At 45.2% G+C, this 8,791-nt stretch overlaps 1 pseudogene; it reads right to left on the minus strand.

Moving 5' to 3' along the window:
- Nucleotides 1-4,188: 4,188 nt before the first annotated feature.
- LOC112812700 (interferon regulatory factor 5 pseudogene) lies at nucleotides 4,189-6,358 on the minus strand (annotated as a pseudogene).
- Nucleotides 6,359-8,791: the final 2,433 nt, after the last annotated feature.

Below are 8,791 nucleotides of genomic sequence, written 5' to 3' on the forward strand. Positions count from 1 at the left end.
TGTGTGTGTGTGTGTGTGTGTGTGTGTGTGTGTGTGTGTGTGTGTGTTTCTCTGCCGAACGTCGTTTTCCCCGTCGCACGGCTGGGTTGTGTGGGGTCATCTCTGAGCCAGCCTATTCTTGGTCCTTTCTGTGCCAGTATTTCAGACACACTTGTGTTATAGTCGGCATTGTTTTCCCATCCAGCAAAATAATTTAGCTCTCCAAAACCAAATCGGAGTCTATTTTCCACTTAATCAAAACCCACTGCCTATTATTTCATGCCCCGTGACTCCAAATCTCTCTCCTGGCTTTAATTTTTGTTTCTGGTCCCTTTTTTGCTGATGAACATGCACTCTACTTTGTCTCATGCAACCAGGCTTCTCGCTTAGCTTGTACAGGGCTCTCCACTAATTTGGACAAACCCTGGTAGCCTCAGGTGACACATGGCTCCAAACCCAGGCCGTCCACCCGCTCCCTCCACATGGAAAAGGAAGGTTGTAAGACTTGTACTAGGTAAGGCGTATTGAAGCTCCTTGGGAATAAGAGCCCAAAGCACAAACGTGAGGGAGATAATCATGACTAGCTATCACTTACTGAAGGCCTCCTACCTAAAGAGAACTAAGGTAGGTTCTGTGGGAGATGTAAGCCATGGGCCTTCCCTTGATGATGACAGGCAAGTCAGAAAGATGGGACGTCATAAGGAAGACAGCTAGAGAGAGAGCTGTTTCTAAACCACTCAGACAAAGCAGTGAGAGAGTGAGAGAGAGAGAACTAAACTCTCCTAACCCCAGACCCTGGGCACAGAACCCTGAGCCCTTTGTTGAGGCAGGAGTGTGCCTGTGAGGTGCTGCTAGAATGAAAACCACCATATGTGTGGCTGGCCTTCCAAATTCAGCAGAGCCATGCACTTCACCCGTGTTCTTATTTATAAGTACTTGTCTTTAAAGTCAGATTACAATATCAGTTGTCACCTAGTTCCTCCCTCCACTTGTTTTTGTTACATCTCTTGATTCTAGAATGGCCCTTACCCCATCTGGGGCTAAACAAAACAGAACAAAGTAAAGCAAAACAAACCTAATCCTGTTACTGTATCTGCAGCTATCTCAACAAAAATCCTCCCTCCAATAAACCCCTATACAATGTAAAAATCAAGTAATATTGCAAAAAGACAAATAATGTTTGCTAGTTGAAGGGGCCTTTATAGCAAGTGAACAGTCTTCCTTATTGTGTATGTGTATGTGTAATATTTTTTTGAATTAAAAAAAATTTTTTTTATTTTAAGTAGTCTCCACACCCAGCATGGCGCTTGAACTCACGACCCCAAGATCAAGAGTCGCATGCGCTAATGACTGAGCCAGCCCTGCATGTATAATTTTTACGTGTGGATTTTGTATACTCAGATCTTCTTAAAACAGGATCCTATTATGTTCAGACCTTGGAGTTTGTATTACCTAATACCACAATAATATCCTCTTGTATGTTCTTCTCCAGCTCTCAGTTGCTTACAATAGGTGCTTCTTCTCATTCTCACAAATGTGTAGGTTGAGTGAGGATTGGCTGGTCTAGCTTAGGCTCCATTGGACAGTTCTTCAGAGCGCAGATCTAGACAAGCTTGGGTCTGTGAATAGTTTGGCTCCAGTGCTGGTGCAGATGTGTCTCATCCTCTTTGGACTAGTGGGCTACCTGAGGCATGTTTTTCCATTTTTGATGACAGATTTACAGAAGAGGCAAGCAGAAACATGTGACATCCCTTAGGGCCTGGGCCCAGAATTGGCACACCATCCCTTTTGCCTGTATTCTACTGGCAAAGCAAATCGTACTGCCAAGACCAACATCAATGTGTAGGAACATGTACCTCACCTCTTGTGGAGCCTCAAAGCCACATTGATGGCAAGGGTCACGGGTACATGGAGGAGCGAAGGATTCAAAGCATTAACACAATCTGCTGGAACTGGAAGAGAGAGAGAGAGCCCTTGTGTAGAGAATGACTCAAAGGAATCATGTTAGTTTGCTAGGGCCACCGTAACAGAATACCACACACTGGGTGGCTTAAGCAACAGACGTTTATTGTCTCACAGTTCTGGAGGCTAGAAGAACAAGATCTGAGGCTTGCAGATGGCCACCTTCTTGTTATATCCTCATATAGTTCTCTTCCCTGTGCACACACATCCCTGGTATCACTCTGTGTGTCGTAATCTCTTCTTATAAGGACAGAAGTCATATTAGATTCGAACCCACCCTAATGGCCTCATTTTAACTTAATCATCTCTTTAAATGCCGTGTCTTCAAATACAAAGTCACATTCTGTGCTACTGGGGGTTAGGATTTCAGCTTTTAAATTTTGGGTGGATCTAATTCAGCTTGTAAGAGGCATTATCTTTTAAGTAGCTCAAAGCACTTTATAGGGGAATTTACAGAATTGGTCATTATAAGATGAAGAATTCAGAGACAAGGGAAGTGGGAGGAGTCCAAATAAGGCTATTAGGTGAATTAGACCAACTTGAGAAAGCAGCTATAGAATAAAGACTGGAATAAAGTTCTCTTTTGACAGATGCCTGGGATTTTTCACCGCCTGAGCCCACCTGAGGTTACTTATCACTGAAATAAGTCAAAGGAAATATAATAGAGAAATCAATCTGCATTTGGCAACAGGGGTCTGCATATTTTAATCCCACTGACCTCAAAATCAATACAATTCAGGCCAAGTGTTCTGGTCACCTTTCTCTTGGTCACCCCTCCAAAAATTACTTGTCAGCAGTAGGGTTTGTCATTTTGAGAGGGGAAAATCCAGTCTATAGCATGAATACTCCTAGTGGAAACGTATAGGAAGCCCCCAACCTGAGTAGATAGTTCTGCCTACAAGTCAAGAAGCCTGGTGGCCTCGTTCTTTGTAAAACAACAAAATCTGAAACCATCAGCAACAAAAAAGCCCTTTTATAATTTAAATTAATAAAACTGGTAACAAACTTTACCAAAAATCACCAGAAGAGAAATGGCTGGATGCATTAATGTAATTAGTAATATGCTTTATTGTTCACTTAGGAGAGATGCAATCTGTGTGTTTTAAAGATGATAGCTTCTTCCTTAATTTTAAGAAGAAACTCTCCTTTCAGTGGATTAGGGGCTAGTAATGGGTTTTCTAGTAATGAAATTAGTGCTAATGGATCCAATATATGAAGGCAGTAGTAACCATTTAAAAGCAAAGGAAGCAGAACTGTACGATCACAGACCTCTAAACCTTTTTTTTTTTTTTTACTAAGTTTCCTCTCTTGTTTTTAAACTCGCTGTGCTTTCTACTCTTGAAACTTGTGAGTTAATGAAGTGGGGAGTGTAGACAGGATGGCAAGATTCGTATTTGCAAAGTAAATACATCTCTCTCTTTTTTTTTTAAAGATTTTATTTATTCATTTGACAGAGAGACAGCGAGAGAGGGAACACAAGCAGGGGGAGCAGCTGAGGGAGAAGGCTTCCCACTGAGCAGGGAGTCCAATGAGGGGCTCGATCCCAGGACCCTGGGATCATGACCTGAGCCGAAGGCAGACACTTAACGACTGAGCCGCCCAGGCGCCCCAATACATCTCTTTTTTATTATGTAATTCAAGAATGTCAAGCATCAGGATTCAAGTGGACACCGAGAAAAGCTTTTATTTCCTTCCTATTCTTTGGGGGGATTAGAGAAAGGGGGGAAAGATGTAGCAACACTTTTTTTTCTTTCAAGATTTTATTTAAATTGTAGTTAGTTAACATATAGTGTATTATTAGTTTCAGGGGTAGAATTTAGTGATTCATCACTTGCATATAACACCCAGTGCTCATCACAACAAGTGCCCTCCTTAATGCCCATCACCCAGTCACCCCCTCCCTTCCAGCAACCCTCAGTTTATTTCTCGGAGTTAAGAGTCTCTTAAGGTCTGTCTCTCTCTCTGATTTCTTCCCCTTCAGTTTTCCCTCCCTTCCCCTATGGTCCTCCCTGCTATTCCTTATGTTCCACATGTGAGTGGAGCCTTATTATAATTGTCTTTCTCTGCTTGACTTACTCCATTTAGCATAATCCCCTCCAGTTCCATCCATGTCGATGCAAATGGTGGGTGTTCATCCTTTCTGATGGCTGAGTAATATTCCATGGTATATATGAACAACATCTTCTTCTTTTTTTTTGCTGAATCTGTTTTTAATATTTATTAATTGAAAAAGACATAAATTCCACTTCTACCCCATATTCTTAGACTCTCAAGAAGGAGGTAGCTGCCGGCCTTAAGGATCTGGTATGATACCTAAGTGCCTATCTCAGGAGGGAGAGAGATGTAAGGAAGTGAGACTCAAACTAGGGAACCCCAAAATCGGATCAGGCCCATGCCCTGCTGAGGGAGCAGGGTGCATAGCTCTTGGCTCTTTTTGCCTGAGGAATTGGGGGCAACCACAAGAGTGGGCCACGCTGGGACAATTCCCTCTCAACTAGGCCCCCAGGGTTGGTGGAGTTGACTTCTCTGCTCACTGGGGCTAATGGCTGAGTTCCTCCAGAGTGAGCAGAGGAGAGGCATATACAGGAAGACCATCCTCAAAGCAAAACACTTCCAGCTTCCCTCGGGTGCTACAGGAGAAAGCCTGGAACTTGGACCTCTCTTCCCCTCTCCTTGGTGCAGATCCACTTCCAGGTGACCCAGCTAGAGGGCCCTGCAGCCAGTCAGGTGCCCACTGGGGCCATCATACCTTCACATGAGCCCACACAGCCACCTGGGAAGCCTGTGCCAGTCACTCTCTGCAGTCTCATTGTTGCATGCCAGCCGGGTACATGGGCCAGGCCCCCTGGCCAGCACTGAGGCCTGCCATAGGAGGGGCCTGGGCCATAGGCTGCAACCACTGCTGGGACTGCCAGATGTGATGGAGCTCCTTGAACTGCTCCACCATGCGGTCTTTGAGGTCTGGGCTTGAGATCTGTAGCCGGATACTATCAGCTCACCAAGAAAGCTCCCCTGAGAACATTTCCAGCAACAGCCGAGCTGCTACAGGCACCACCTGTACAGTGATGAGCTGCTTCTCTCGGGGTTTGCAGTCAGGCCATTCCTCCCCAAAGCAGAAGAAGATCTCAAATGGCGGTGGGGTGTTAGTCTGGCCCTTCTGGAACAGGATGAGCTCATTGAGAAAATGCTCCAGGTTGAAGAGCTTGGTTTTGACCTCTCGATGGATGGGGTCAGGGTGTGAGCCGTGAGCAGAGGCGCAGGGCCCGCTCCAGAACACCTTGCACTGGCGCAGGTGGATGGCATACAGATCTTGGCCTTGCAGCTGGAGTATGAGCCAGTGGTCGAGGACATCCAGCAGCTGGTTTGTGTAGAAGCGCTGCTTGTTGCTGGGGATGTCCTCAGGGCTGGGGAAGCGCACTTGCTCCAGGCTCACAGGGCCGAAGAGCTCTACCTGCTCCTGGGCGGCCTCAAGCTGACTGTAGAAGTGCCGGCAGCCCTGTGGGTTGCTGATGGTGAGGGCCTGGGGTGGCCGCCCCCGGTACTGGAACTTGATCTCCAGGTCAGTCAGAGGCAGCATGTGGGGGCTGATCGGCAGGTCGGGCAGGAGTTGTTCGCCTGTAGAGGGGCAGGCTGGCAGCCAGGGGCCAAGGCCGCAGGCTCAGCAGGACCTCAAGGAGAAGCTCCCCAAAGCCAGCAGGGTTGCTGGGGGCGGGGCCCAGGAGGTTGGGGTCTGGTGCAGGAGGGCCCAGCACCACAGGCTGCTGGAGAGTGGGCGGCCACTTGACATCCTCTTTGGGTAGAGAATAGGGTGCCGTGGGGGGGCCAGGTTGCCCTGCTTCTGTGATGCTCAGGCTAGGTAACATCCTCTGGAGCACGTCAGTGCAGGCAGGTGCTGCCAAGAATGGTCCCGAGCTCACGTTTTCCTCTTCCTCCTCCTCCTTCTCCTCCTCTCCTGCACCAAAAGTGAAGTCCTCACTGGGCTGCGACTCTGCGGGAGCGGAGCCATTAAAGCAGACCTCGTAGATCTTGTAGGGCTGAGGTGGCATGTCCTGGGGTCCATCATAGATGAGGCGGAAGTCACGGCTCAGCGCAGGTTGGCCTTCCACTTAGCCGGGTCCGCCTCGTCCACCCCCTCCGTGTACTTTCCTGTCTCCTTGGCCCAGGCCTTGAAGATGGTATTGTCTCCATCCTGGCTGGGGCTGTGCCGCGTGGCATGGCGCCAGGGGATGCAGAAGAATTTCCTTTCCGCATTGACCCACTGCAGCCCTGGGTCCTGGCAGCTGTTCACCTGGGCCACCAGGCAGGGCTTTAATCGCACGCGGCGGGGCGGAGGGGTGCCCTGGGGGCAGGCTGGTTCATGGCCACGGGGTCTGTCTGCGGTGCGCCCGCGTGGCTGCGCCCCGGGAGCACGGGCCGGGCGGCGGGGCTGAGCTGCGCCTCCCGCCCGCCTGGCACTTCCGCATCGCCCACCCCCGCCCCTGGGCTGAACCGCCTCTTCTTTATCCATTTATTTGTCGAAGGGCATCTCAGCTCCTTCCACAGTTTGGCTATTGTGGACATTGCTGCTGTGAACATTCTCCCTCTCTGTTTTTATCTTATTTTTTTTCCTTCCCTTCCCTTATGTTCATCTGTTTTGTTTCTTAAATTCCACATATGAGTGAAATCATATGGTATTTGTCATTCTCTGACTGACTTACTTTGCTTGGCATAATACACTTTAGTTCCATCCATGTCATTGCAAATGGCAAGATTTCATTCTTTTTGATGGCTGAGTAATATGCCATTGTATATATAGACCACATCTTCTTTACCCATTCATCTGTCCATGGACATCTGTGTTCTTTCCATATTTTATCTGTTGTGGATAATGCTGCTATAAACATTGGGGTGCATGTGCCCCTTCGAATCACTATGTTTGTATCCTTTGGATAAATACCGAGTAGTGCAATTGCTGGGTCATAGGGGTAACAACATTTTTCTGATTTTCAAGCAAATTATACAGATTTTCAATGAAGTGGATCCAGATAGAATTGGAAAACGAACTGAAAAAAATGCTGCAGATCAGCAATTACCATGCATGGCAGACAAAGGGTCTTCTATTCGTTCATTCATTTATTTATCCTTTATGTATATATGCATTTATTTCTATTTTTCTATTTGATGACTCTTATCATCATAGATGCTGAGTTCTCAGTGAGCCACTTATGTTAACAGTCTAAGAATATCTCCCTAGAGGAAAAACTTTTCTTAAAGTTGCTGGGCATTTTTCAATAACATTAAATTAGATAGGGTTTCCTCAACAGACTGGCACCAAATGTGGATACACAGAACAGAAGACTTTTTCCAGTGAGTCTTCTCTCCTCACCTCTGTGTTATGTATCATTTTTCCCCTCCTCTGTCCTAGGCAACCTGATTCAAAGTTGTCCAACTCAACACAAAACTCAAATCAACACAATGACATTTATTTGTTCATGACACCAATTTTTTTGCCATCCCTTTGGGTTGTCTTTCAAATAACATTGGAAAGTAATCTTGAGCCGTTGTTGGTAGAAAATGTGTTTTTTTTCCTGTTCTTTAACATTTAATTTTGTTTTATGACTAAATAATACATCCACATGATTTGCAAATCAGAACAACATAAAAATCTCTATGTTGAGAGATCTCACTCCTATTTCTTTCCTATGTTCCCTTTACCTGTTCCTTTATCCTTTAGAGGTAATCACTTAAAAAAAAAAGATTTTATTTGTTTATCTGAGAGAGAGAGAGAGAGAGAACATCAGTGGAGGGGAGGGGCAGAGGGAGAAGGAGAAGCAAGCTTCCCGCGGAGCAGGGAGCCTGATGCGGGGCTCGATCCCAGGACCCTGAGATCATGAGCTGAGCTGAAGGCAGATACTTAACAGACTGAGCTCTCGGGTGCCCCTAGAGATAATCACTTTTATTAATTTCTTATATATCCTCCTATACAATGCAAGAAAATACAAAAAGATATTCTTATATTCTTCTTTCTTATACAAAAGACAGCATATATGTGGCCCTCTACCTCAATTGTTTCAGTTATGCATGCAATCTGGAGTTACTACCAGATCTGCACTGGGAGATCTTACTCATTCTTTTTTTTTTTTTTTTAACATTTGCATAGTATTCCAGAGTTTATTTAACCAGTTTCCTTTTGATTGACATGGGGTTGTCCCAATCTTTTTGCTGTTATAATCAATACTGTAATGAAGGAGTTGTACGTATTTTATTTTATGTCTGTGAAAGTGTATCCACAGACTAAATTCCAGAAGTGAAGTTATTTGGCCAGTGGATAAATACATTGAAATTTTGATAGATACTGTCAATTTGCTTTCCATTAGAGTTGTACCATTGTGTATTCCCCTGTCGTTCCACCCACTAGCTATGTGTTTAAGTGCCTGTGTCCCCACAGCACAGTAGGAAGTGAATATACTTAGAAACCTAACTTGGTACCTAAAGTGCTCGACACTCAAACTGTGTAACATATCTGCTTGCTCTGACCATCTTCTCTAATGCTGTAACTCCAAGTAGCATTGTCTGAATGTTCTGCTGAGTACAATTTAATCCTTTTCTTTTAAATTTTTTAAATTGTGAAATACAACACATCCACATAGAAAAGGGCATAAAACAAGAATCATAGCTTAATAAATTATTGTGAAATGAATACACACGAACCACAACCCAGGTAAAAATAGAACACTTACAGTATTCCAGAAAGCTCTTGATGTGTCCCTCCTTCCCCACAAAGAAGTCACTATCTTACTTTTTTTCCAGTATTCAGTCTTTCATATTCTTTATACTTTGACTTCTTATATATTGCAACGGTAAACATTCT

The sequence above is a fragment of the Callorhinus ursinus genome, unplaced genomic scaffold, assembly GCF_003265705.2.
Source record: "Callorhinus ursinus isolate GAN/ISIS: 27379988/994484 unplaced genomic scaffold, GSC_fseal_2.0 scaffold16, whole genome shotgun sequence".
NCBI classification, from domain to species: Eukaryota; Metazoa; Chordata; class Mammalia; order Carnivora; family Otariidae; genus Callorhinus; species Callorhinus ursinus.